The 27,917-nt window shown below is 36.5% G+C and overlaps 2 long non-coding RNA genes across 13 annotated transcripts in view; one reads left to right on the plus strand and one right to left on the minus strand.

Annotated features, from left to right (window-relative positions):
• The window catches only part of LOC112533264, a 102,196-nt gene extending 97,424 nt beyond the window's left edge, over nt 1-4,772 (minus strand). For all 8 annotated transcript variants that reach the window (XR_005862952.2, XR_005862951.2, XR_005862948.2 and 5 more), the window contains exons 1-2: nt 4,690-4,772; nt 1,372-1,489 (exon numbers count right to left, since the gene is read on the minus strand). This is a non-coding gene — a long non-coding RNA (uncharacterized LOC112533264). The remainder of the gene's footprint in view (nt 1-1,371; nt 1,490-4,689) is intronic.
• Nucleotides 4,773-4,929: 157 nt separating this feature from the next.
• The window catches only part of LOC107056831, a 274,267-nt gene continuing 251,279 nt past the window's right edge, over nt 4,930-27,917 (plus strand). For all 5 annotated transcript variants that reach the window (XR_005862943.2, XR_005862941.2, XR_005862944.2 and 2 more), the window contains exons 1-2: nt 4,930-5,170; nt 7,504-7,756. This is a non-coding gene — a long non-coding RNA (uncharacterized LOC107056831). The remainder of the gene's footprint in view (nt 5,171-7,503; nt 7,757-27,917) is intronic.

Here is a 27,917-nt window from a genome sequence, read left to right on the forward strand (position 1 = left end):
TTGTATGTGTTTAGCTTAGACTTTTATAATTTAGCTTAGTTTATTTTAGGTCAGATCAATACCAACTACTGAATTTTATACTGTTTTCAAGACACTGACTACCACCATAGCTAACAATAGGACCGTCCACACAATTACAATGTAGGAGGGTTGCTCCGAAAGTAATGCCTCCTATTTGATATCGTTGGTCCCTGGCATCAGAGACAACATTGGAGGTAGGGCAGTAGAAGTTAAACCTGCCCACAAATATTCCCTTAAATTTTGTTCTCATGTGGCAGATAGCAGTAGAGGGATGGTCCAACAAAATGGCATCTGACATGAAAGTTCGGATTAAGCAAATGTGTGGAATTCAATACCTCCGTGCAGAAAAAAATTGTACTCACTGACATTCACCAATGCTTGAGGAACATTTATCAAGGCCAAACAGCAGACATTAGCACACTGCGGTGGTGGGTGGTGCATATCAGCAGTTGTTATTCCAACTTGATGAGTCTTTACAGACTGTATTACTCCCCAAATGAGGAATCTAGTTGACAGTATGGAAAACTCAGGCTGTGTTCTGAGATTCACACAAGTGGATTTTCTTTCGCTACCTCAAGCATTATTATTAGTAACAAAAAGTCGGTTTGCTGAATTAGACCCCTGTTGGCTCCTCTGTGACCTACTATACAACTATAACTGACTGGAACCTAGCCGACTATTTCAATGAGGTACTGGCAGTAACACCTTTTAGTCAACTCTAAATTATTTTGGCTCTGCAGAAGTAATAGGAATAAATTTTTGTCACTAACTAGATATGACTGGATACATACATAGATCAGAGTTGCTGAGAAAGTAGGTGCCATTTTATCTTGTCACTTTCCAGAGCAGAGCAATACTTTAAATAAGACCTGACAGAACGCTGCTCTTTCTGGTGTCTGAATGGACAACTTGATACATTACTGTGTAACATCACCATTTGTTTGCAGTTCCTCAGCCAACTTCCAGTCCAGCTGGCTTGCATCCAAGCCATTTTGAATTGCTTTTGAAAGATTGTGTAAGACACTCTGTCCAATGGTTTATTACCATACAGATCTTCAGACAGATCATCCTTTTAGAAGCTTTTTTTTTTTTTTTTTAATCTGTATTTCTATATGGGCCAGCAGCCCTGAAGCCAATTTAAACAACCTTTGGAAGAAATCATTCAAAATATACTGTTACGGCAGACATGCTGCAGCCCATCCCCTTTACGTGTTTGTTGTCTTCTCCCTCCCTTCCACCTTCTGGAAATATTAGTTTACTTATTTGTTAAAGTACCCTTTAAAATCAAAATTAAAATTAATGGAGACGAAGATATATGTTGCTGAAAACTTGTTATCTTCTTAAACTCACCCAGTTTCTGGATGGCAGTATGAAATGGTGCGTAAGCTTTTGGGGTTCAGGCCTCAATTCTGCTTCTTTGCAAGGAGCTCTTTGCCAAGACTTTTCTCCTTGTGCCCTGGTCCACTCCCTAAAATAAGAATAAAAAAAAACTGACCGTTGAGATCTGTGATAAAACGAATGCATTGGAATTATGACTTCCCCCCCCCCATTTGGTAGCATCTGATTTTTTTCTTACTGTTTTTTTATTTTTATTTTTTAGAAGAAAGTAGTACTGAAGTTTTGTGTTTGTTTCTTTCTGGGACACTCAGAGACATTCTCCCTGTACATGACACATTGAAAGGTACCTGGAAAGAATGTTCTTTTGAGGCTACTCTTTCTGAAGTGTTGAACTATTATGAAAAAAAAAACAATAATACGATAAAAGGTCTTGTTTTCATATTAGAAAGCATCTTCATTCCTTTTTCTGGTAAAGATTATCAAAAAAGCTGATGGAGCAAATGGAGCAAATTTTGGTGTTTTTTAGTGCTTCAGTGGGTAACTTTTCAGTAAGATGACAATGTTTCTTGTGTTGCTGAGAAAAGAAATAATAGATTAGATAATTTTTAGCTCTCTCTTCATCTAAAAATGTAATGTCATAACTCTTCCATTTCCATGTTTTCTATTTCCCGTTATTTCTAAAAGAATGAGTCAGAGAAATGGAAACATAGCTGCTGTGAATAATTTAAAAGTGGTCTGAGAATAGCTAACCATTACTTCTGGTGATGCTGCTTGTGATGGTTACACAGTGATAAGATTATCAAAAGAATTGTGGAAGACAGAAAAAATGGAAGAGATGCATTAAGTCATGCAGTCATTTTTGCTATTGTATGATTATGCCTTACATTAGTTTTACTAATGGCTCGTCTGGCTACCTCTGAAAAGTTGGAGAAAATGGATTTCCAGTATTCCACCAAAACTATCTCTATGCCTTCTGCATCCAGTGAAAGATTCTTTAAAAAAATTCATTGTACTACTTCTAAAGACTGCTGCTGTGAAAGACACTCCAGGTCAACAGAGACAGTGATCACTCCCTTTCCCCTTCATACAAGCAATGAAGAAACATACTTCATATTTGTTCCATAACAAAAATGCATAATACACATGGAGGATTCCACAACATTTCATAAAAACTAGTGAACATACTCAATACACTTCCTGATATTTTTTCTCTCATCTATTCTGTTCTTGCTCTGTTTTTCACACCATCAGAAGTGAGTGGAATACACAACCCAGAGTTTAGAGTTTTTGTCCAGCCAAACCGTTTCTGTTTTTCTCTGAAAATAGGATGACACCATGCTCATCCTAATTATTCTCTCACTAACAAAAGGATAGGAGAAATTTACTTTTCTGCATCTTCAGTAACCCTCAATATATTGTGTAGCCCTGATCCTGTACGAATGATACTGAGGTTAAAGGCGTTGATGGGAAAGAATACCGTTTGTTCCCTCATACCTGCTTTAGAAATCTAATACCATAAAAAGCAACTAATTTATTCTAATTTTGTTTCTGATTTCGCTGTTTGGTGAAAAGAAATTTTGGCTTTGCCATGAACTAGAATGTGCTGAGGAACTGTAAGATCAAATTTGATTAGGGTGGGAGGATGCCATTTTCCAGACTGCAATCTCAGAACTTAACTGCCATTGCAAAACAAAGATTTTCTGTTTGCTTTTCTTCTGTTAACACTGTTTTCATAAAAGATTTTAATCCTTAACTCAGACAGAGAAAAGGTCTGGAATTATAGATATAAATGGCTCAGGGATACATGAAAGCAGTGGATAATTTTTTCTTTGTTGCCTGCCAAAACAGAACAGTGGATATTTCCCATTTGGCATTACTTTAATTAGCTGATTCCATTGTAACTACACAATTACCTATCTATTAGTATTGCTTAAGCTCTGTTAATTTTCTGAAAAAGTCTACCTGTGAAACAGAGCCCCTTCTTTCAGCTCTACACTGAGCCATTTTCTGGCTCAGAACCAGGCAGCCACCAGCATATAAATATGAAACGATAGAGCAAAATGAGCTCCAAGGAGCTGTATGATTGCAGAATTGTGGAAATCAGATTTCACATTTGCCCGACAGCTGACTTAACTGGGAGAAGCTGACCACCTCTGGTTTTCCGAGAACCAAGCGGACACCAGGAAGCAGCCTGACCATCTCCTCATCCTTGAACAGCATATCACCTCATCAAGCCCTCCATTAGAAAAAAATCTCTCTTGAGCCTGTGTGTTTGACAAAAATCATATTTTTTGTTTGAGGTTTGAAACTTCACTAGTTCCATGTTCCAGAAATTCCAAGTTTCCAGCCAAAGCTGTACCATATCTTTTATCAATGGTGTTGCATTTCCAGAAAAAAAAAAAAAAAAAAAAAAAAAAAAAGCAGTTGGGCAGATGCTCTGCTGTTTCCCCTCTGCAGTCTATTCAGCTTATGTCTAATAGGCAAATATAAAACTGAGACCAATGCCTTGGAAATCCATCTAAGCTTCACCTGAAGGCCAAACAGTTATATTCCTCTCAAATGATCTGTGCTTTAAGCCTAACAACTGCAGATTTTTCTCTAGCTTCTCTATTTATCCTCCTACCAACCTTTTTCCTCTCAAAGATTCAAGCAGCAGTTCTGTCTTCAAGGGAACTGGTCATTTGTTATTGTTCCCAGCTCTTTGAACAGGATAAAATCAGTTTCAGGGAAAAAAAAAAAAAATCCAAAACCAGACAGTCACCTATCATTCCACCTATCATTAAAGCTTTCTGATGTTGTTCTCTGTCAGAAACGATTTCAATTTTGTTCTGACTTTGGTAAATTTCACTTATGGAACTTAATAGGTTTGCAGGTTGGATGTTTCTCTGAATGTGGGGAGAAGAGCAGGAGGTGAGGCAGGACAAAGGGCTTGTCAGGCAGCTATTGAAGCAGCTCTTGCTTCTCCCTGTGCTGAAGGACACAAGGCAATCCTTCTCTTTGAAAGTACAGGCTGTCTTACACATGTTTACTCAGTGTTTTCTCCTTTCTTGCCTAGAGGATATCAATGGATGAATCTGAATATTTCCATGAATTTTCCCAACTTAAAAACTGTTTGTGTCCAAAACACCACAGAGATGAGCCAAAGGAGTAAAAGCAAAACTGATTCATGTCAGCTGCACTCAGCATCTGCACAGCTTTCCCAGGCAATGGGACGATGGACTGACACAAAGTTGCTAAGCAATCATTCCGTGCTTTGCTTTGCTTTGCTTGCAGATGCATCACCAGGTAGCTCACATCCCAAGCATTCTCCTGCAACCCTTACATACCAACCTAATTTTCCACTGGCTGCCACTCCGTCAGAGATCTATTGAGAAGAGACAAAACAGTCCTCAAACTCTCACTAACGGCTGGGCGGGAGCAGCCCGTGAGGAGGGGAGTTTGAATGCACCAATCAGAAAAAAACACTCCCTCTAGCCTGAACGGGATTGGCTGAACACAGCGGGGACCACGCGAAAGTGAGCAGCTCTGAGTCAAAGTCTGCCTAGCAACCCAGAACGTTCTGGAAGCTTTAAGGGTTGATGGGCAGCAGGTGCTGGTTCTGTCTGCTGCACTGCAGCTGGGCGCTGTGGGGATTTGCAGTGTTTAGCCCCCTGCTCTTCCAGCTATGGTGCAATCGTGCTGTTTTATTTGCTTTCTTTTTTTCCATCGTTGTGAATTCTGTGCATTTCTCCTTAGTAAATGTGGTGGCTTACACCTTTGGGAAACCGGTGCTGTGAGGAGATGGCTGCTGCGAAGTTTGCCTGAGGAAAAGGTGGGAATTGCTGTCTCAGCTCCTGTAGGTTATGTGGTGGTGGTGGTAAACTTTTCTAAAAACAATTGCACAGTGCTGGCAACCTCCAGCCCATGCTGTGCAAGCAGCTTACCTGCATTGAGATGGTCTCTGTCCAGAAAATAGTTTTGTGTTTAAAATTCTGCCCAGACCATGATTTCCATAGCTGATTCCACTAGGTGTGTAGCCTGTGGTCCTCTTTTTATATTTATGAGGTCAAAGTTTTAGCACTTTCAGTGACTCATTTTTCGTGCTGTGCTGTTGATTTAATTTGAAGCTGAGTAAACAGATGAAACCATAGATTGAGGGGTCACAGCAAAAAGGTAAATCAATAGCTTCCATATTCAAATAGGCTTTGATAACTCCCTGCAGCCTGTTTTCTATTCCTTTTTGCTCCCTCCTCTCCTCTAAAATATAACAGACTGTTTCTTATTTTGGTAATAATTCACTAAATTTAAGGAATGTTGAATCCAGCCAAAAACCATCTTGCAATGCAGATCATTCACTAATGGAGAAAAAGGACTCCTGTCTGTTCATAAAAGTAGCCTATCAGCTTCACTGGGGACTTTAATTTAAATAATCACTGAGAGGTGGGACCAAGAGATTTGGATTTTTGCCTGTTAATGAAAATTTAAAGAGTGATTACACTATTAATACACATTGAATCCTCTTTTTTTTTTTTTTTCATTTTGAAACACTTTCAAATGCAGTGGAAAATACTAGTACTTTTGCTCAAGGGGGTAGGGAGGAATATATTTTTGTTTCATATCCATGGCAACTTTTATTTTTATTACTTTTTAAAAAGAAATTGCTACTCTTTAACCTCTTTTTTGAAAAGTTACTGAATCACAGACTCTTTGTTTTCTATTATAATATATTTTCTGTTTATTAAGACATTAAATAGCTCTTCCTTTTTAAAAGAATATAAATATAAAAATGATGATAAAAACTGGAATGCTTTAAAGAAGAATTTTTCTCAGTTCAATAGCCTTAAATATTTCAATACTGGGTAATTCCCAGTATATTCATTTTTTATGTTAAGGAGCTGAGGCCTCACCATTTAAAGATTATTGGAATTTTGGGTTCATTTCTAACTTCTGATAAAATTCTTGCCCTTTTCCCTGGAGATACGTGTCCCATATATTAATTACTCTCTCCATACCTTCTTCATATTTAGTAGGTGAAATTTATATAGTGGCTCAGACCTACTGTTTATTGTAGGGAAGGAAAGGAACACTTCAATACAGCTTTTTAGGGTTTGTTTTGTTTTAATAAATTATTCTGTATTAGAAAATAAGTAGACCAAAATTTGTGTTATGTAAAAGTACCAAAGCAAGGTTCCTTTTTTTATAGGCTCAAGGACATGAAATGTTGAATTGATGCTTTTTGAGTGAAGTTAGATTTTTGGAAAACTTATAAGAGTAGAAGGAATCAATGTTAATTATAGTTTATACTATTACTGGGAATCCCTGGCAGTGACACTGATATGAACTGGAAATAACTTGTGACTTCATCAGTGTATGCACTTCAGCAGCATCCTCAAGTTAAGCTGCTCTAAGCTTGCAGGTTTTACTAGTAAGCTGTCCTTGGGTTAGCCTCGGAAGTTTAATTTTTATCAGCCTTGTCACATTTTCCATTAAAAGTGAATCTAAATACTCTTTCACTGTGGAAAAATGCAAATGATGTTAACTTAGGACCTGTGTCATGGTAAATGACCATTCTAAAGAGTGGCCTTTCATATGCTGTACCCTTTCTTTCTGAAAGAAAGGGATAAATTGGGATCAAATAGATGAAGCAGAATGTGTACGCTGAGAAAAGGAAAAAACAAACAACTAAAAAAAGTTGGGATTTTATGTAATAGCCTTCTCCCCTTCTATCAGAAAGGGAGTATCTGGGATGAGCTTCTAGATGTGAGAGTACTGAGTCTTTCAAGGCATTCTTTCATGTTTGTTCATGTTCACAGTTTATATGAATCTAAAAATGAAACCAAGTGATGTGCTACAAAGCCTTACCACTTGAGTAATCTAAATGTTGGAGCTGTATGAACATTTTGTATGCCCTGAAGTATACTTGGGGAAAAAAACCTTTTCCTGAGGAGATGAGCAACTCATTCCTTGTTTCTCATTTGTGTTTTTCCGTTTGTTTTTTTTTTTTTTTTGTATGTCTCCTTCCCAACACAATTCTTGCTAGATATTGTAGGCAAAGGACCAATGTTGCATTTTCAGAACTATATTAAAAAAAAAAAAAGTATATGAAAAGTATATGGAAAAAGTGAGAGTTTATGACTGGAATATTTTTCTTTTGCCATGTGTTAGGCTGCATTCGTTCTCCTGGGAAGATTGTTTGCTGAAGGCTCCCTGAGCATACATTCTGAAAGCAAGGAACCTTGGTGAGAAGTGTGCCACTGGAACCTACCTATGCAGGTAGGGGGAGCCAGCCAGACAAGTGACAGTGCAAGAGGGGCTTCCCATGCGCCGTTTTAGTGGGCAATGCTTGCTGCAGATGAGGAAGTCATGGAGTCGACATCATGAACCCAGGAAGTGGAGAACTGATGGAGGAATACAGCAGGTAGGGAAATACGTCTTATTTCTGTCTTCTACATCATTGCTTTTAAAACTGTTTTAGTCTCATGCTGCAATTGAGTTTGTGAACTCCTTGGTCATTGTGGAGTTGGTGGCAGGAGAAGGCTGACAGCTTGGGTAGGCTTGGAGTTTGGATATTTTGCCTTTTTGTCAGCTAAGCTGATCAGTTATGAAGAAATAAACAAAACAAGCAAAAAAACCCTCTTTTCTTTATCTCCTGCTAAAAATAGTCATGTAAAAAGATAAAATCCACAGCAGCTTGGAGGTGCTTTTTAACTTAATGTTGTGTTAAATTAAGATACTTACTAAAATACTAGACCTAAAAGTGGACACTGTATTTCCTATCATTTTTTGAAAATAAATCCTTTGTTCTTTTTAGGTGCTAGTATCTTAATTGATTAAATGGATATAATTGTACATTATAATAATCAATAGTTTAAAATACATTTTGTGGTAAATCAAGCCTGTGAAATCAATGTTGAATAGGTGTAAAAACAGTTAATACGCTTTTCACAGCTTATTTTCACCTGAAGGCATTTGGTAGGCCATATTACTTGTTTTCAGATCTGATTGGAAAATGTTTATTTTTCTTATGATACCATTGCTTTGATGATGGATGCTCTTGGATGTTATGTTTGAGAAGTGTTTTCATTGTTTCTTGTCAGGTAGATGTGCTGATATGTTTAACGTATATGTAAGCCTAGTATTTGTTGAGAGATACTGCCCAGTTTGACCTGATGCAGCTTAAAATGGATTTGAGTACATAAAATTACTAATTCCATGTTGTGTGAGTACATTCTGGAGTTCAAATTCCTAGCAGTGGAGAAAATATATTGTATACAGGATTGGTATTTTGAATGGCATTGTGCTTGTTTTTATATTTCATGGTTACATTTGTCATTGAGAAAGTCAGCAGAGGAAGAGTGCCTAACCAAGTGTTGAAGATGATTTATAAGAAAACATTGGTTACTATTGTGTTGTTTTGGAAGTGTTCTAATCTGAGAAACACAGGTTTGATTTGCTTTCTGCAGTATGGCTGCTTTTCAGAATTCAGTCAAGCAAACTAATCTTAGTATATCAGCTGTGAATGAGGTTTCTTTTGAGTTTGCTTAGTAACTCTGAGACTGACATGGTTTGGGAACATGGGAGGACACTGATGAGGCAATGTGTTATGGCAAGGTGATGCAATAAAAAGAGCGCCTGAACCAGTTGCCTATATGGATGTGTATATATATGGATGTTAGCTGAATATGAGCCTGCAGTGTGCATCCTGGCTTATATCAGGAATGGTGTGGTGAGCAGGACTAGGGAAGTGATCCTGCCCCTGTGCTCAGTGCTGGTAAGGCCTCACCTCGAGTACTGTGTTCAGTTTTGGGCACCTCAGTATAGAAAGAACATTGAGGTGCTGGAGCAGGTCCAAAGAAGGGCAACAAGGTTTGTGAAGGGCCTGGAGAATATACCTTACGAGGAGAGACTGAAGGGACTGGGGCTGTATAGTCTGGGGAAAAGGAGGCTGAGGGGAGACCTTACTGCTCTCTTCCAGTATCTGAAAGGTGCTTACAGTGGGAGCGGGGTTGGTCTCTTCTCACTGGTGGACGCTGACAGGATGAGGGGAAGTGGCCTGAAGTTGTGCCAGGGTAAGTTTAGGTTGGATATCAGGAAAAACTTCTTTACAGAAAGGGTTGTTAAGCACTGGAATGGGCTTCCCAGGGAGGTAGTTGAGTCACTATCTCTGGATGTGTTTAAAAACGGTTTGGATGTGGTGCTCAGGGACATGATTTAGCGGAGGGTTGTTAGTTAGGGTAGTATGGTTAGATTGTGGCTCAACTCAATGATCTTTAAGGTCTTTTCCAATCTGAGTGATTCTGTGATTCTGTACTTCCATTTTTACTTGGTTGAAAGATTTTATAAGTATTATATTTTGTTTTTATCATAAACAATATATTACAGAAATTAAAAGATAAAAGTACGAGGATGATGTTGATGTTTTTATGAGCACAAAGGTCTCAGCTTTACCAAAACAAGCAATATAATAGATAGTGAAGCTCAATGAAACAGTTTAGTTTTGTCAACTCAGAATACTCTGATGTGAAATTGTATTTCCGAAAACTCTTATATACATTTTGGATACATAATTAACTTTCTGGTTAAAAAATACAAATGTGACTTATTGGCCCCCAGCTACCACATTCTATAGATGATCTACTGGTTAGATTACACTCCTGGATCCAAGGACTTTTCAAAGAAAAATGTCTCAAGTCAAGGTAGTATGGTTAGGTTGTGGCTGGACTCGATGATCTTTAAGGTCTTTTCTAAACCTGAGCAATCTGTGATTCTATGATGCTAATTTCAGCACCAGATCTAGGATGAACAGGTGATCTCTCTGTATGTGAACTAGATTCTTTTGAGTTCATGTAATCTGTTGCAAGAATGTCTTGTTATCAGTAGGGAGGGTGCTGATTTTTTTTTATTTTGCTGAAATTAAAAAAAAAAAAAAGCCAACCCCTGCAAAACAGAAAATCACCAAAAAAACCAATGAACTGATTCCATGTTGTGTTTAATTTAAAGGGGCTCGATTTTCTGTATAGCATCTGTTGCCACAGTGCCATCTGAAGAAGTTTCTTTTACAATGTAAAGCTTGAGCTGTTTAAAAAGCTCTTTTAGTAGTGTGCTATATCATGCACCAGTGTTGAATAGTAACTGTGATGAAATAAATGTGTTGTGAGGAAAAGAGTACTATTAGGAATTCAACAGGAGAGGAAAAAAAAAAAAAAAGAGAGAGAGAAATACACCTTCCAGAACTTCAGGTCATTGCTTTCCTGCTCTTTATTGAGTGTATCTTCTGCACGTTGTGTGTGGGAACCCTTCTTTTTGGTATTCAGAATAAAATCCATTGGTATATTGGAAGTGCAGAAATTTAGGGGATAATGAATTCCAAACATGCCTTTTATTTGTGTTCAAATTTTCAGTTCACGAGAGAAAGAAACTATTTAGGTGGATATATGTATTCTCATTTATAAAATGGCGTGGAAAATTGTGCTTTAAAGAATGCATTGCTTTCAAGCAATTCCCATAAAATCAATCTACAGTATATTTCTCACAGCAGTGGAGATCTTGTTTACAGAACTGAGAAACACCTTTAAGCAACAGTTACTTCCACCTCAGGTTTTTTGCCATTGATTTTTGTGGGTCCGATAAATTAGAAAGGAGTTTGATTCAATTAGGGAACAGCAATCACAACTGTAAAAACTTGACCATTTTTTTTTTTAATTCAACAATATGCATTATTTTTAGAAACTCTTGTCCCCACTGGTACTGTGAAAGAATTCTGCAAGCAACTGATTTCTTATTTTGCCTTAATATTTGTTGTTCAAGGAGTATCTAGGAACTTCAGTTTTTAGTGTAGTGTATTATTTCTGGCTACTACATGTAGGTGTCCAGTTCACATCTTCAGTCTGTCCTTGGAGCACAAGTACTCAATTGCTTTCTGAACTTGCCATAACTGTTTTGAACGTGTTGCTAAGTGAAGTCCTTGGGACATAGTAGGCTTAATGCTAGGATACAGATAGTTTGTGTAGAAAGTCACTTGGTTCAAGTTTGCTACAAATGTCTTACACAGTGTGTATGCGTATGTTTCTGTTCAGCAGATATTCTGTTACAGAAGTATGGAAGTCTGCACCAAGAGGAAAATCTTGCATTTAATTAAAGTTTTCCTGCTTTTAATCAGTTTTCCAACTAAGTCTGATCAGGCTGAAGTAGTTAGGGTAGTATCAGGGTGGAATGAATGTTTTTACTGTTGTTGTTGGTTTTTTTTTTTAAGCCTGAGAACAGCAGACTGTAATTTACACAAATTGCAAACGAAGTTTTACAGCAAAGCCAGTCATTTTAAGTCATGTTTAGATATTACATAATCGGGGCTGAGTGATCTATACTTTTGTTTTCTCGTTGGTTATTGAAATCATTAGGATTTGAAGAGTCAATCTTAAACATTCCTTGCAAATATCTGTATTTGGTGCACGGGGAGAGGAGAGCTATTTGTTTTCAAAAACTCAAGTTTCTGAAGTGGAAAATATTTTCTTTAGGTCAATTGATTATTGACATCAAATATTTCCATTTCTCAGATGATGAGCTGAAACAAGTTCTGCTTGATGAGAACAAAGGCTGCTCTATTATAGTGGATGATTAGACTTCCAAACCTAATTATCCCCTTTGGGACTCAGCACAGACCTAATGCAGCTTGGATTATGGAGGCAGGTTCTTCCTTTCAACTTTGTTCAATAGATTTCTGACAAGTCTGTTCTTACAGATGATTGTGCTTCAGCATAATGATTATAGAAATCTCTGTGAAGAAATCACTGGGATTTATTTATTTTTTTTTTTTGGGGTAGTTGGAATGGAACAGATATTCTGTTCAACTTCATGGCTTCTTTTTTCCATATTGTTCTTTTTCAGATTTTTTTTTTAAGCACATCTACCTTTATGTTTGATATATGAGAAGTGATTGATGCATTGAGTGTCTACAATCTGTATAACATTTTCATTTGCAAAACAAAATTGTCATCTAAAAGTGCGTTTGGGTGATCAATTCAAGTGGTCATTGACCAGTTTAATTGCCATGTCTAATTATAGCTTGATGTGCTGATGAATGGCATAGGAGTTAAAGTAAACTGGGGAGTCACTCGAGAGTTGTTTGTGTGTAGACACTGTGTGACATTCAGACAAGAGCATGGCTGCTCAGTGTCCCCTTAAAGCTACCAGTGAAGAAATAATAGGTTGTAGGTAAGAGTTGGAGCTTCAGTGATGAAGTCAATTGATCAACTTTAGGTGTTTCCAGTGACTGATCACTACAGCAAATCCTAAAGCATTAATGCACATTTGATTTTCAGAGGAGAATAATAAAAATATATATTTTCTTTGAAGTTTAAATCCTAAGCTTCATGGTGTTATCAGTGTAAACATTAGTGCTTTCTACAGACCATACTTAACACAAAATGCATTTTTTTTAATAACATTATGTCATGCAGCAAAGTACATCTACCCATCTGTTTTAATTCTTTAATCAGCACTTCCGTTACTGCATTTTTTGTAATTAAGGTGTGAATACTTGTGAACAATGGACAGGAAGAACAGAAAAGTTCTTCCACAGTTGTAAACAACAAGGAACTCAGTTTGGATGTAGTGGTTTTATATTTTGTTGGACCAAAGTTAGAGCGAGTACAGATTCGAAAAACCTTATTCTAAAATAATAATTAAGACATACTTGTTGATTAGTTTGTAATTTGCTTTTTATTACTAAGGCAGCTGTCTCTGTTTTGAAGGGCAAAAAAATTGATTATTTGTTAAAGCATTGACAATTTAAATGATTACACTCATTTTAATAATAAAAAACATTTATTGTGTGATGATAATTAAAATATTGACTTCCTTGCTTTGCTGATTTCGTTGATCCACTTTTTTAGGAATTTTTAAATGAGCACTAGAATCTAAATAAACCTGCTCATTTTTGAAAGCAGTGTATGAAACAAACCCAGCTATGGCAAGCATCCTGGGAGATTACAAAATGTAAATTGAGTACTTGCTGGTAGAAAATCAAAGGAGAAGGTGGTAGTTTTAATAACATCATAATTATCATCTTGGATATAGAGTTCAAATTTTAATTCAAGGTGTTTTAAGGATGAGGATCATTCTATCCTTTTGTGCTATTTTATGCAGTAGAACACTGACAGACAACATAGAAAACTTTTGTTTTTCATGTATATGAAACCAAATTATAACATCGGTTCTTTGTGTTTATTCAAATAATCCATACTTCCAATACTGGCAGAGTTTGGCTGGGTGTCTCATAGCAACAGTCCTTTTAAGGATCTCCAGTCATCCTCTGTGATTTGGATCCTGCTTGTTACTGAGAACAGGAGGGAAAAAAAAAAAAAAGAGCACCTTAAAACTTCCATGGTATTTATTTATTAGAGAAAGAGGCTGAATTCTGAATATGTTTGTAGTGTTTTTTTTTTGTTGTTGTTTTGTTTTAGAATACTGTTTTTTGAGGCTCAAAGACCATGGAAAAGAATGGAGTGAGGGAGGGGGGAAAAATGCCTTGACATCTAAAACATTTCTAGTCCTGTTGTAAATATGGGTACACCCACTCCTACGTTTCAAAAGCCGCATGTGGAATTTTTCTCTTATGCTCCCGCAAAGTTAATGGGAGTCCAACAGCTAAATTACCATGCCAGTATTTTGAATTATGTTTGATTTTCAGTATTTGTTTGGAGGGTTGCCTTCTGTAAACTCTGCAACTTTCTTATCATAGAACTTTTTCATAAAAAAAAAAAAAAGTAGAGATGACTACAGATTAAAACTTGATAAAGTTTTGGCCATATTTAGAGTTCTTTGTTAACCTTCTCACTTACTGACATACAAGTGTTTGGTTTGGTGATTAGTTAATCTCTGAGATTTTAAGCCTTGTTAGCTTAACATTTACACACAATGCTGCTGTATGAAAAAAAAGAAAATTGAATAAGGAGCTCTCCAGATGAGCAGTGAGAGAAACATTTGTTTCAGACATTTCATGTATGAAGAGGATATTATAAAGTACTGTCCAAATATATTCAGTGCAGGGCGTTCTCTCCAGGTACCTCAGTGCTGTGCTATAGAGCATAATTATTACAGTAGTGTCTTATTAGAGCTTGGAAATAAAGATTTGACATTATTTTTTTCATTAAAAGTGCTGAAAATTTCTTATATATGAAGATGCTTTCTTGAGAATTAAAACAAAATATACCTGTTTATGCCCATAGTTCAGATACTTGCATAAAAAAAAGAAACGTGGTAAAATGCATAGTAAGTTATTCTTCCCTCTGCTATGACTGTTGAATGAGTGTGTGGTATGCGCACATCAGGTATCTTATTTCATATGAGTATTTCAATTTTCATAGTGGAAAGGCAGCCAAACTACTACAAATTTCTACAATGCTGCATAGGAAATTCCCCCATCTTTGTACTGGATAAAGAATACAATGTGATATCCCTTATATTAGTGGTCTAATGAGTGAAATTTGAAGAGAGTTCTTTCACTGAATGAATTCTAAAATAATTTTTCAAGACCTACATAGGTTTATGGGATGGAGCTTTGCTATTGGCATGATGATCTTAAGGAAGTAGACAAGTCCAAGGCTTATAATAACTTATAGGAGCAAATGTTAGGATTGGAAAACTTTAGATGAGTTTTAAAGCACATAAGCCTTTCCTGTAGGCTGAAATATAAATAGCAGATCTCAAAGCTTAATGCAAGTGCAGAGTTATTGCTCAATTTGCCTTTGTTTTATAGAAAATTTTTCATATTCAGGATGAAGTTAAATAAGATCTGTGTTCTGTAGTGGACTTGATACTCAGGTGTAAGTTAGGCTGTTAGAATCTATGTCCCCTGCCTCTGTTGTCTAATATTTGGCTTCAGATGCATGTCATTGGTTTTAGTAGTAGCCAAACTTCCAACATACTTGAGAAGAATCGGATTTTCTGTCTGTAAGGTAAAGATGTGGAGACTCTGTGCAAAGTGTCCAGCGGTGTGGGCTTTTGATGACTCTGTTTGTGTCAAGGTTTTATGTATTGTTTTTCATTTAAGAGAATTTGATGGAATTCTCAAAAATCCTTATTGTGGCAGTCGATGCCTTGTTTCTAAGACTGTACTAATTCCGGTTGATACCCATTCCCATGTAGGAAGTCTCTGTAACCTTATAAAGCTCCGTGTAGTAAAGCTCCAGACTTGCTAGACTGTTTTTATTGCAAGTATCCTTTTGTACCATTTTAACTTGTATAGTTATGTTGCCATTTTGTCATAAGTTTTTGAAAGTCAAGATGCATTCAAAATCTCAAAATGTTCAGCTTTCTATTGGTGATACCTTGAAGTACAGTGACAGGCTCTGTATGTCTTTGAAAACTGTTTGCTTACTTCCTCAGTTGTATGTGAAACATAGTATAAATGGTGATGTACTGCCTATTTTCAGTAGGAAAGATTGGAATCCACCTGTTTAAAAGGCTGAAGTTCTCTTAGCTAGCAACATTTTTAAATGGCTGTAGTAGTTAAACTGCAGATAGAATGTAATTAAGTAGAAAATCATTATATAGCATGGAATCTAACACACAAACAAAGCTCACTTTCTGGGAGGAGGAAAGAATATGAAATGCAAAGCCATTTAATTCAGTAGGAAAGGTTTACAGCCCTCCCATCTTGAAATACAGAACAGAACTGTATTGTTGGAACCTTAACACACAATATTCCTTTAAGACAGAGGTGGCTTAACTTCTTTAAATGTTCTATAGAAACAATCAGAGAATGCACGTTTTCACAAAAGCAGTTTCTTTCTCAAAGCACGCGAGATTATAAAGTTGCTAAGCCTTCTAAAGTCTGTTATTACTTGTGTCTTTTATACTCTAGAGGTTTTTGGCTTTTAAAGTGATATTATCAGCTTAATTAAAACTTACTGAAGTCTGCCTCTTTCGTGGAACTAAATCAGAAATTCAAAACAAACATTTTACCATGTAAATTTCAGGATGCTGAAAATCCTATCAAAATTCTAGTATGTTAATTATGTAAAAACAACAAGAACAAATTAAAAAAAAAAAGCCCCAAACTGTCACAACAACAACAATGAAAACTATAGAAAAACAGTCCTTATATACTTAGTGAAAAGGATAATCAGTGTCCTGTTGCTAGGCCTGAAAACTTCTGTGACATCTGAGGTAGTGGCAGTAAGTATTCCCTTCGAGCTTTTCTTTTTATACTTAAGCACATCTAGTAACCTTGGTGTGTTTTTCATTGAAAGTTGTATTAATTATGGGCTGATGTAATGCAGAAGTCCTTGAAGCCTACAGAAGCATTTATCAACAGTTAGAAGACTTTACATTGTCTGTTCTCATTCACTGTTCTCTGTAAGGGCTGAGCTCCTGTACCTCCTGGTCTTGTCAAAGAACATCCTTTATCTCTGAGGGATTATCCCTCTGTTTACAGTAAGCACAAAAAGTATTGGGTTTTTCTTCCTGTGCAGGTAATGGGTGAGAACTAAGAGGTTCTTGTATCAAAATGTTTTCTGTTACTGGAATGAGACACTCAATAACTTATTTTTAAGATCCAGTCGTAATTACAGTTTTTTTTTTTAATTTATTTCTTTGAATTACTAATTTGTATTCTTTGGATGTGTGCTGCAGCACAGATCAATCCATTTGAGTTTCCCAGGGGTCATATGTTCTACCTTTGGCAAGCCAGAATAAGACGGGGGTTTTATTGGTAGGGCATCAGACCATGTTTTGTGGAACGATCAAGTTAGGACAAATTGTAACTTTGCTACATGGTGCTGCCAAACCTCAGTGGATATTAGGGTGAAAAAATGCTTGCGTTGTAAATTCTATCAATGCTAGAGAGAAAGCTTTCTGGGTATATGGAGTTGATGAGCACAGGTTATGAAGTTTAAAGTTTGATTCAGCAAACCAAATTGTGTAGCCTGAGTTGTTGATGTGATCCTTTTGGGCCCTAGATTAAAGAGACAGCACTGGTAAATTCTGACTCCCAGGCATTTTCAGTTCTCCTTTTTATTCCTGGAGAAAAAAAAAATCAAAAAAAAAAAAAAAAAAAAAAGACAATTGGTCTGTTACATGCTGGTATTAAATTTGCTGTAAAAGGTATTCCCTCTGTGTGGTTGTTCACAGACAGCCTGGAATTTCTGAAGTTTTAAATAGTAATATTGTATGTAATTGTAGCAATTCCAGAGTTGCTACATTTTTTATTTTTTATTTTTTTCTGAAACACATGGGCTGTTCTTCATCAGGATGGCTGAATGGCTCTGACACTCAAAGAGCATCTGGGATAGGAGCTCTTGGGACAGTGACGTAAAGAAGCAAAAATGTTCTTAGTTTTTTAGGTGCTGAGGCACAATATGACATAGCTGCTCAGTAGCTCGTTGGATAACTTTTAAGTTTTGTATTTGGCAGAAGGTTGCATGTGAGAGGTGGACAACGCAGACTGGGTGGAACAGGAAGTCAGTACTGAATCCCCAAATGGTGACAATTCTCCTGACTTGGAGCTGGTAGTATGAGGGAATCCTGGTGATAGGATTATTATTAGAAAAATACAGGGTCCATCTTCAGTTTGTTGGAGTCCATAGTTGTTTTATTAGCACTGTCATGACCACCTTGTTTCTTATCATGAATATAAATTTATGATTCTATGGCCTTCCCCAGGGTCAGAGAAGGGAGAAACCAGAAGGGGTGGGGGCAGCAACCCCAACTGCATTATCAGTAACGGAGTTTTTTGTTTTTTTTTTAGTTCTTTTATGTTTTTATTTTTATTTTCTCTCAGAAGCTGGCAAAGTTTGTTTGCCTCCCAGTCCACCTGAGCCATAGTCTGGTTGGTGATGGGGTGCCAGCCAAATGCTGCTTCTGGGGCTGCCTCTGTGTGGGATGTGGGCAAGTCCAGGGGGATGCTGCTGCTGACCTTCCTTTTCAGGGGCCTCCCAAGTGAGTGGTCCCTTCTCTGGGCAGATGGGCCAGCTGCCACTGACTGTCCCGGCTCCTCCTCTGAGGGTGAAGTGGTGGTGATGGGATGGCCGTGACCTCCATGAAGGACACTAGGGAGCTCCTCAGTGCTGGGGCCTGCAGGACTGATGGAGTGGCTCAGACCTGAGGCAGGAGGCCCCTGATGGGAGGCAGCAAAGCTGGGGGTGGTTGCAGGGCTGACCTCCTGCCTTCCTGAAGCACAGGTATTCTGGTGGTCCTGCTGCTGGAGGATCTCAGGGCTATGCAGGGCTGCAGTGATGGTAATGAGCCTCCTCATGAAGCACACTGTTTGGCCACCAAGACTTGGTTGTGACTTCCACAACAGGACCATCTTGTCAAGCCCTTACTTACACAGGAAGCCCAGAATGATGCTGTGTCTTGTGTGCATCTCCCACCGCCCATCAACTGAGATAGTTTTGATCTCTTGTTGGAGGCACTGAAGCAGGAATCCTCAACTTCAGTCCAGGCACAAGTTCATGCTAGTCTCTGCCATTGCTCGAATTTATACAGCCAGGGTCAGTGACATTAGTCACCTCCCACTGACTTTGCAACCCCTTCGCTGGTGACCTCATAGTCAATAATTGCTGCTTTTTTTTTTTTTTTAAGTTTCATTCATTTTGTAAGTTGGTAGGTAAAACTCTATGCTTGCCTGATCAAATCTGAATGCAGTACCTAGAAATCTATGCAGATAATATATGGAATCACTGTTCTATTTTAAAGTTTGAAGTATTGTGAAAGGTTGTAAATACTGCTTTTTATTTTATTTGAAATTTAGAAGTTATTGATTTCCTAGCACCTTATTATTACTTAATGATATTATTAGGTGGAAGCGACATAATGTGTTCATGTAGTATTAATGCACTAATGGATACTTTGTGTTACATTCCTGTTTGCTTTCAATATATTTCAGTAGTTTGTTTTTAGGGGATTAGAATATATGTTATTTCAGAGTAGCTTAAAAGTTTGCTGCTGCAATTCTGAGATATGCTGATGAACTAGACTGTTACTTTTAATAAAGTGAGAGTCATTTGTAGCATATTTAGAACCCTTTTTTACCTTTTGAAGAATAATAAATTGGTAATTCACTTTCAAAATAATCTTCTGTATCTGGGTAAGTCCTATGTAACTTCATGGTTAATAATACATATGCATATTCTGTTAATATATTTGATCAGAAGCTTGCACTGAGTGTGTCCAAAATCCCCTGGAGTCCATATGTGCTGCTAGAAGTGTTTCTGGGTTCACAGAATTTTTTGTTTCACAGTTGCATTATTTGAGCATCAGTTGAATACCCAGATAAGCTGATGTGAGTGGAGATGAACTTACCGGGGCTTTTGAAATGTTTAGGTAAACGCATGCGCAGCCCCAAGTTCAGCAGGAGGCATGAACAAGAAAGACTGTTCTTGAAGAACGGGCTGGGGTTGGCAAGGCAAAATTCCATCTTATAAGAAAACCATGCTGGCTATTCCCAAATGATTTCCAGCCTGTCTTGTCTGATTTTGTCTGGGAAATGAGGTAGATCTACTTCTGAATGTTCACAGGAAATCTTAGAAATTCAGTGGAAAGTTGCTTATACAAGAGAAGATATGGCTATGCCACTGATATTTTTTAATAGTCATGCATTCTCAGTACTTTGCACTCACATATTTTCCTTGTTCACCTAATTATGATTATTTACAAGATATATTATCCCTAACAATCTTGACATTACTAGTGAAAATAGCACTATGTTTAGTCGTAACTCTGGATTCTCCTTATCTCATATTCTCATATTGATGTCCGTTATTGTTTGCTGCTCTGAAAATGTACTTTCCTTTGCTAGATGGTTTAAAACAAGCAGGTAATGTTCTCTTGAGTTGAATGGATGGCAAAGGAAGACGAAAGGATTTACATAATGGTTCAACAAGAGCACTTAATAAATAATTTATAATCATCAAATGCCAGCCTTATCTGAAACTTGACAGGTCTTTCTTTTATGATTCAGTAGTGTCTGTGACGACCTGGCCGTCTCTTAATGTTATAAATGCATTCTGGTGTCATTCAGCCACAGTTCCTTTATAAAATGTCAGAAGTGTCAGTTTGATGTTGCTACTGATATCCATGAACTATGTGTTAGTAAATGAATTTCTCTCAGGAAAATACTAATGAGCATTAAAATACTTTCTCATACAATATTTGAATTTGCAATCATCTTGCTTTATGTACGAAAGTAGTTTTCCTTATTGATTGACATTATCATACAGTCAGACAGACTCTATAGCAGGTAGAGTTACTTTTTTGCATTGATATCTGTCAAAATTTAACAGAGAAAGTGTCCTTTCTGCTGGCGAGAGTTAATATGCAGGAAGATAATGGGTTATAGAAATGTTGCAAACCTTAATAGTGTGAGATCAATATTATTGCTAAAATGCTACTACATACATTATTAAGACCTTTTTCAGAATTGAATTGCTTGAAGCACAGTTGGACTGTTAGAGGATTCAGTATTTATATTTACAATAAAACACTAATGGATCTGAATTTGGGGAAATAACACTTGCAATTTTCTTCTAGTTTAGGAATATGAAAAAATACTTCAGAAGTGTAGAGATGAACACTGTTGTTAGATCTATTGGTTGCTTTGATACTAGATAATATTTGAGATTTAGAGAAAGCTAAATGAGCAGATAGTGGAACTAGACAATGTTGTAGGGATTACATGTACACTTGGGCATATATTTGTCTGATGGGAAGAGAATAGGCAAGATAATCCCGTTTTCTCTTACAGTATGTTCATAATTCTGATACCGTGGATCTGTGTCACTACTGAAACATCTTGAAACACTGCTGAATGTTTAAAACCTCAGAAATTTTACCAGTCTCATTATTTGAATATTCATGTACCTATGTGATTATGCAAGTTAAATGCAACACATACAACAGAGGTACTGTAGCTTGCTGTGTCAGTTGGAAAAACCTTGTCTTAAGCAAATGAGTGATATGCTTGCACACATACAATGTAACTATGAATATCCATACTAATCGTACTTCTTCTATATATCACACATTGACAAACAGAAATAGTTACAGTAAAAATATGAGGGAAAGGGGAAGGGGGGGTAGAGGAAGAAAAATAAAGAATTATGAGACTCGGGCACTTTGCACAAAATATGACTTTTAAGTTACTTTTTCTTTAATGGAAATGTTTGTGTGCATAAAATCAATTATAATTTACTAGTTTAAAGCATGATGTTTATGTGGCTACTATGCTTCTTATGTTATCTTTGAATAGAAAGATTGCATTATGAGAAATATATTTTTCAATAACTGTTTTAAGGGTTATTTTTATTTGAATTTTCTTGCAAAGTTCCAGTATAACAAAACAGCACTGTCTGTAATGAGATTTGCATACTTCTCAGTTGATTTTGTTGGAAGCAAGCTGCCTCTTTTTTTTCTTTTTTACATCTGCTCTTTAAATACACAAAACATTTGAATAATACACTTATCTGGTGGCATTTCATGAGGGCTATTCACTTAAAAATGCCTTCTCTTGATTTAAAAACAATTAAAAAAAGAGATTGAAAAGGGCCTATGAAATTGATTTCCCATTTGAAATTGCTATAAATTAAGAGAGCAGCAAATAGGGAAAAAACACCTTTTTATGGGTAAAAATAACGCAAGGACTACTATGAAAGTAATGCCTCTGATTTAGTTGCATCAGCCCAACATCAGAGGCAGATGTTGGTAATATGGTAGTAGAGGATGAATCTTGCCACTAATTTTTCATTACATTTTGTTGCTGTGCAACAGAAGGCTGCAAAGGGGCAGTCTGACAAAATGACACCTGACAGGGAAGTGTATATAAAGCAAAGCTGTGGCTCTGAATTCCTCCACATGGAAAAAATGGCACCCACTGACGTTCATTGCCACATGCTGAACGTTTATGGAGAGCAAACAGTGGATGTGAGCACAGCGAGGAATGGGTGGTGTGTTTCAGCACTGGTGATGGTGGGTACCTCTGCTGGCAGATTTTTGACTATGACATGCAGGCTCTTGTACTTTGCTGGTGAAAATGCAGAGCTGACGGTGGTGACTGTTGTTAGTTTTGCTCTATAGTTTTGCAAATAGTTTTGCTCTATGAAATGGTGGTATTGTGATCTTTGTTCCTGTTGTAATTCTTCATGGAAATAAATAAGAGACATTACTTTTGGAGAAATTTTCATATGTTATAATTTCAGAAAGTTGTTTAGGTTTCCTTGAATTTCGAACCCTGCTGCAAAGGCAAATAATATTGTATTACAGATCTGTTTAAGTTGCAGATTTCTGAATTCAGAAAATTACTACTATTGCCACCATTTTGTATAGCTACAACTTTGTTTTTGGAAGTAATTTTCTGTGAGTGAGCTGTAAAGACATATTGTGAAGTGGGAAGTGTGTGTATAGAATGCCTATTCTTTGATAGATGTTGTTTTTTTAGTCTTCTAGGGTCACTGGCTGATGATAGCCTTATACTTACTTTTTCAATCTACTTAAAGATATTTTATATACACTTGAAACTTTCAGAACGTGGGGGTTTAAATCTGGCAAATAGATGTGTCCAAGAATTTCTTTTACTACAAAAGAAAAGGTTGCTTGTGGTTCATCTGTCTCTGCTGATCCATCTGCAGTTTTACTTAATAGAATCCTATTTCCTTGTGTTGTTTTGGAAATTATTCACATAATCTGAGTCAATCATACATGAATGACACTTAAAAAAAAGAAAAAAGAAAAAAAGGGGGGGTGGGTGGGTGGGAGAGAGTTGCTAAAAAGCCACAACTAATTTTTGCTGGTGTTTCAGCAGTCATTTTGTTAGTTGTCTAAGGGTTATGTTTAACCTCCCGAGTACTTTATTTGCCTGTCCTAGACACAAGTGGTTAGGGTACCAGGAAAGATTTTGTTGCTAATTCCAAGATGATAGTTGCAAGCACATTCTATTACCTAGAAATAAATCCAGTTTTGCATGTCTCAATTGCCTTACTGAACAGAAGACAATTGTGATACTGAAGAAAAGACCTCATGAAGTCTACAGCTCTGATGTCCACTTGAAGTGAAGTGTTGCTTATTTTCCCTCTGGATCAAGATCGTAGACGAACTGTACGATCTCTTTACAGAAATATTTGGGAAATCTCCAGTATTAAAGTCAAACATTGCCTGAATTTAATGTAGCTTTTACACCTTACGTGGCCTTCAATAGTATGCAGTGTCAAAAGTTGTTCATTTAATTTAATACTCCTTTGTTAGCATTGCTTATTAGCTTTGTCGTGTTTCACTGCTCTACAACAGTGAAATGACTGTGCTAACTTAAGATTAATGGGAAAACAAATGAATCTTTTCATATAAACAGGAGATGAAAAACAATTGATTTCACCTTCACAGAATGAGTTATAAATTTTGTAGTAGATGAGAGAGAGCACTTCTTATTCCTCTTCTGATATCTCAGAAAGGTGCTTGGGATGTGATTATTTGAAAAATTGCTTGTTACTGGAACAGCACATCAGTTTTTGTCTCTGAATTTTAAGGGAAACACTCAAGAAAATATGACACTGATTTTGAAAATATGTTTAATATTCTCATGAGAATTTAAATTAGAATTGTCTTGATTTAATTCAGAATAAGTAGACATGCATTTCTGTGTGTAGTAGGGGGGTATGACTTGCTGGAATGGAGCTCTCTGCAGAGAAGGACCTAGCTATCCTGTTGGACATCAGGTGACCATGAGCCAGCAGTGTGCCCTTGTGGGTACGTTAAAAAGAGTGTCGCCAGCAGGGCAAGGGAGGTTCTCCTTCCCCTCTACTTTGCCCTAGTGAGTCCACATCTGGAGTTCTGGGTTTTCTGGTTCAAGAAAGATAGGGAAGTACTGGGAAGAGTCCAGTGGAGGACTACAAAGATGATAGGGGACTGGAGCATGTCTCTTATGAGGTAAGACTGAGAGACTTGGGACTGTTCAGTTTGGGGAAGAGAAGACTGAAAGATGTTATCAATTCTTATAACCATCTAACCCCTATGATTCTGTGACTGTGATATTTGGAGTTTACTAGAGACAGTATGATTTATTGTTTCATTTTGGGATCCACTTGAAAAATTGAATACTGTAGAAATAGTAAGGTCATTGAAATACGGTGGAGTAAATGTAAAGTATCTAATTATTATGTATTGCTAGAATTCATGTAGTGAATTCATTTAGTGAAATTTCTTGTGTGAAGTGCAAGAAAAGATTCTTCCCTGCAGTAGGAATTTTGAAACTTTTTTCAAAAATCTGTTATTGGATATTTTGTTTTAAAGCACTTGTATGCATATAGCTTCAATGTATGGAATTCACATTAGAATTCTAAGTTTTAATGACATTAAGTTCCTTATCTGTTGGCTTTTATGTACAGGTTTGCCTTTAATTTCTGTGCAAGCGGGAAGCATTTAGATCAATGGAATGCAATGTAGAAAGATAGTAAAGCATGGAGACAGAGAAATGCTACCAGAACTATGTTCACTGGAACTTATGTATCAGGTCCTGCTCACAATACATGATTGAGTTCTTAAGAGTCCTGATGTACAGAGGTATAGATTTTTAAGTATATCTGTATGCAAAGAACCCTATTGAAGAGATAATAAGTTAGCCTTAACCTACATACTACAGTGTCCCCATACTTCAATTTCCTCCTGTTTTTAACATGTTAAAGGAGAGAGGTAGTGGGCAAACTTACAAGCAATACTATAGTTCCTAAGCAAAAATATATTGAGTTCTGTTTTTAATTAAAACCAGTATTTTAATTTTTGTACACTTAATAACATATTCTTGTAATTTCTGAATTCTGTTGATACAATTACTGTTTCAGAAACAAATGTACTTTAATGTGTTGTCTTCATAGAAGTTTATTTGGTTTTAGTATTTATCTATGTATTTTCAATGTGTTTTCAGCCCTTCTAGAATCTTTTGCTAATATGCGGCCTTGGAAGTTATTTGTTTTGTCAGGAATTAATAAGCATGTTATAAAGTCTGTCAGCTCACGTAACAGGGCAGCTTAAATCAGTCTTTTCCACTGTTTAAAACCACAGTCCTTGGTATTTAACGACGAAGGAGGTGAATGTTGTGTTCCTGGAAATCATGGATTATATATACAAACCCATGACACTTAATGTTTCAAATGAGAAAGTGAAAAAAACACAGGCATATGAATACTGTGGCAGTAGTACCAGTCATCATGAGTCTTCCTATTTACCCTAATTATGTGTTTGTAATGGCTGTCTAAAAATATAATAACTTGTTTTTGTCAAATACATGTTAACAATTCTCTTCGTATTCATTAATTTTAGCAGAAGTTGGATAGAGGTTGATATTATTAGAGGTTGATATTTTTGCTATTAATAGTAATAATCAACACTTGCAGTGTTACAACTCTTTCTGTCTTTTTTTAAACTGGTTCTTAAAAAAGGATTATGCATTTTTGTCTGACCATAAACACAATCTTCACCTTTCCTCTAGTTAGCTTATGAGTACACAAAATCCCTGCAGTTCTCACAGCCAGCTGCTGAGCTTGTGGGAGAGGGAAGGGATGGTGGAGGTAATATTCTTGGCTTGTCTATCTAGTTGTAAGATGAGATAGAGTATTTGATTATTTTTGTGTTCATTGCAAAGTCATATCTTGTAAAGGCTTGGATTTTTTTTTTTAATTAAAAGATTTTTATTATGTTTTTGTAATATGCAGTTAGTTGCTGATGGGTTGCCAGGATTAGGATAGAAAGATGCAGTGTAATTAGAGGCCAGTCTATAATTACATAACAATGAAAAGAACCAGAGCTCTATCTGCAGTGTGTTTGGTAGCTTGAAAGGGTGTTCATAATTGTTTTTGTTTGCAGTATGCACTGATGATCTAGTCTGAATCTGAAATCAAGTCCATATGAATAGATTCTGGTGCTTCTGTGAAACTCCATTAAAAACAGTGGAGTTGATGCAAACTTTCTTGCACATAAATTTGATTGTAGGCTGACAGATCTGAAAGACTGGCTGTATCCAGGTTTGACTTTTTTGTTGTATCCTAGTTTAGTTAATTCTTAAACGTTTCTCTTTTTCAGAATACATAAACAAGATAAAAGTAATTTCTTTAGTGTTTTTTTTAAGGAAGTTGCATTAATAGGAAAAATAGACAGTGTATGCATGTGTGTATAACTTAATGATTATAGTATATTAACATAATTTAATGGCATTTATGACTTAGTCTGGCTTCAATGTCCAGATCCTTTGTACAAAAGCAGCAGCATTATGTACTGTAGATGAGTCCCTATTTTGTTTCACTGCTAGAAAATGTGTTCTTGTTTATGAAGTATGAACCTTCTGATACAAATTTCACTTTTTTCTTTTAAATGTTTAATACAAACATTGTAGTCACCTGCTCTATAAATTTTCCAGGGCACATGAGTGACCATTCCATGACACCCTTGCATAGGAATTCTACTTCAGCTAGGACTCTAAATACTAATAACATACTGCAGCTGCTTCTAGCTGCGTGTTGCTTTCAGTACAGCTGGGAAGAACTCAATTTCTCAGCAAGCAATGATTAGCATTTTGATCTTGACAAGCACTTTACTGTCTGAATACCAATATCTCAATGATTGTTTTCACCAAGCAAGGCATAAACAGCTATTGCATATATCGCTTCTAGATAGCATCTGCTTACTAGAAACACTTGATCAAATACTCACATTTGATTTTTTTAAACTGTATTAGAAGTAATTTCCTCTGATTTATATTTCTGGAGGTATAGTTTTATGTATCTAAATATGCTAAGTCATCTGATTCCCATATGAAATCCTGGAAGACCAAAAAAGCATTCAGTGTTAGGTGTTGTGATATAATGTGGTGGTGCTTCCTGCCAGTGCTCCTAGTTACATGCAAATTAGCAGTATTCATGTGTAAGCAGACAGCATTTATAGTTTACAGATTAGTGTAGCCTAAGAAAAATCCAATTATACTTTCCTTGGTTGTTTGCTTTCATTATATTTTTGTTTCGGGGTACCTTCTTTGTTAACATTTTAGAATTATTTATAGAACTAATATCAGATTTATAGCAAGTAATAAGATATATCACCAGGTAGACATATGAGAGAATGCACTTTGTCCACCCTTTACTAAAGGAAACATCTTGTAAATGAAGCCCAGTGCCAAGGACTAGAGAAACTGAAGTTAGTTTCGCTATGTATTTATACTTTACTGGAAAATAAATTTGAACCAAGGTAAGCCTGTGTTCCTGGCCACTTAGGAGTTGTTAGAGAAAAGTCTCCTTTCTTCCAGGAGTAGAGTAACTGTAAAAAGTTGTCTTGTGGACAGCTGGAAGAATAGAGGGTTAGCTCCAGGTGTTCTGTTCTAATGTTCCCTTTGTGTATTGAGGAATGCTGCTAAAATGAATCTGCTGCATCGTGTGACTACAGTGCATTATCAAACAATGCATTATGTCAACTGAATGGTTGTAAGAATTGTTCACAAGAAAATGCTGTGCAAGTGACCGTACTGATTTGTGGAATAAGTATTTGTCTGTTAAGTTAATATTACTACTGCTTGAAATAGGTTAACTAAACTTGGCCACATGTCCAGA

This window comes from Gallus gallus, chromosome 11 (assembly GCF_016699485.2).
Source record: "Gallus gallus isolate bGalGal1 chromosome 11, bGalGal1.mat.broiler.GRCg7b, whole genome shotgun sequence".
NCBI classification, from domain to species: domain Eukaryota; kingdom Metazoa; phylum Chordata; class Aves; order Galliformes; family Phasianidae; genus Gallus; species Gallus gallus.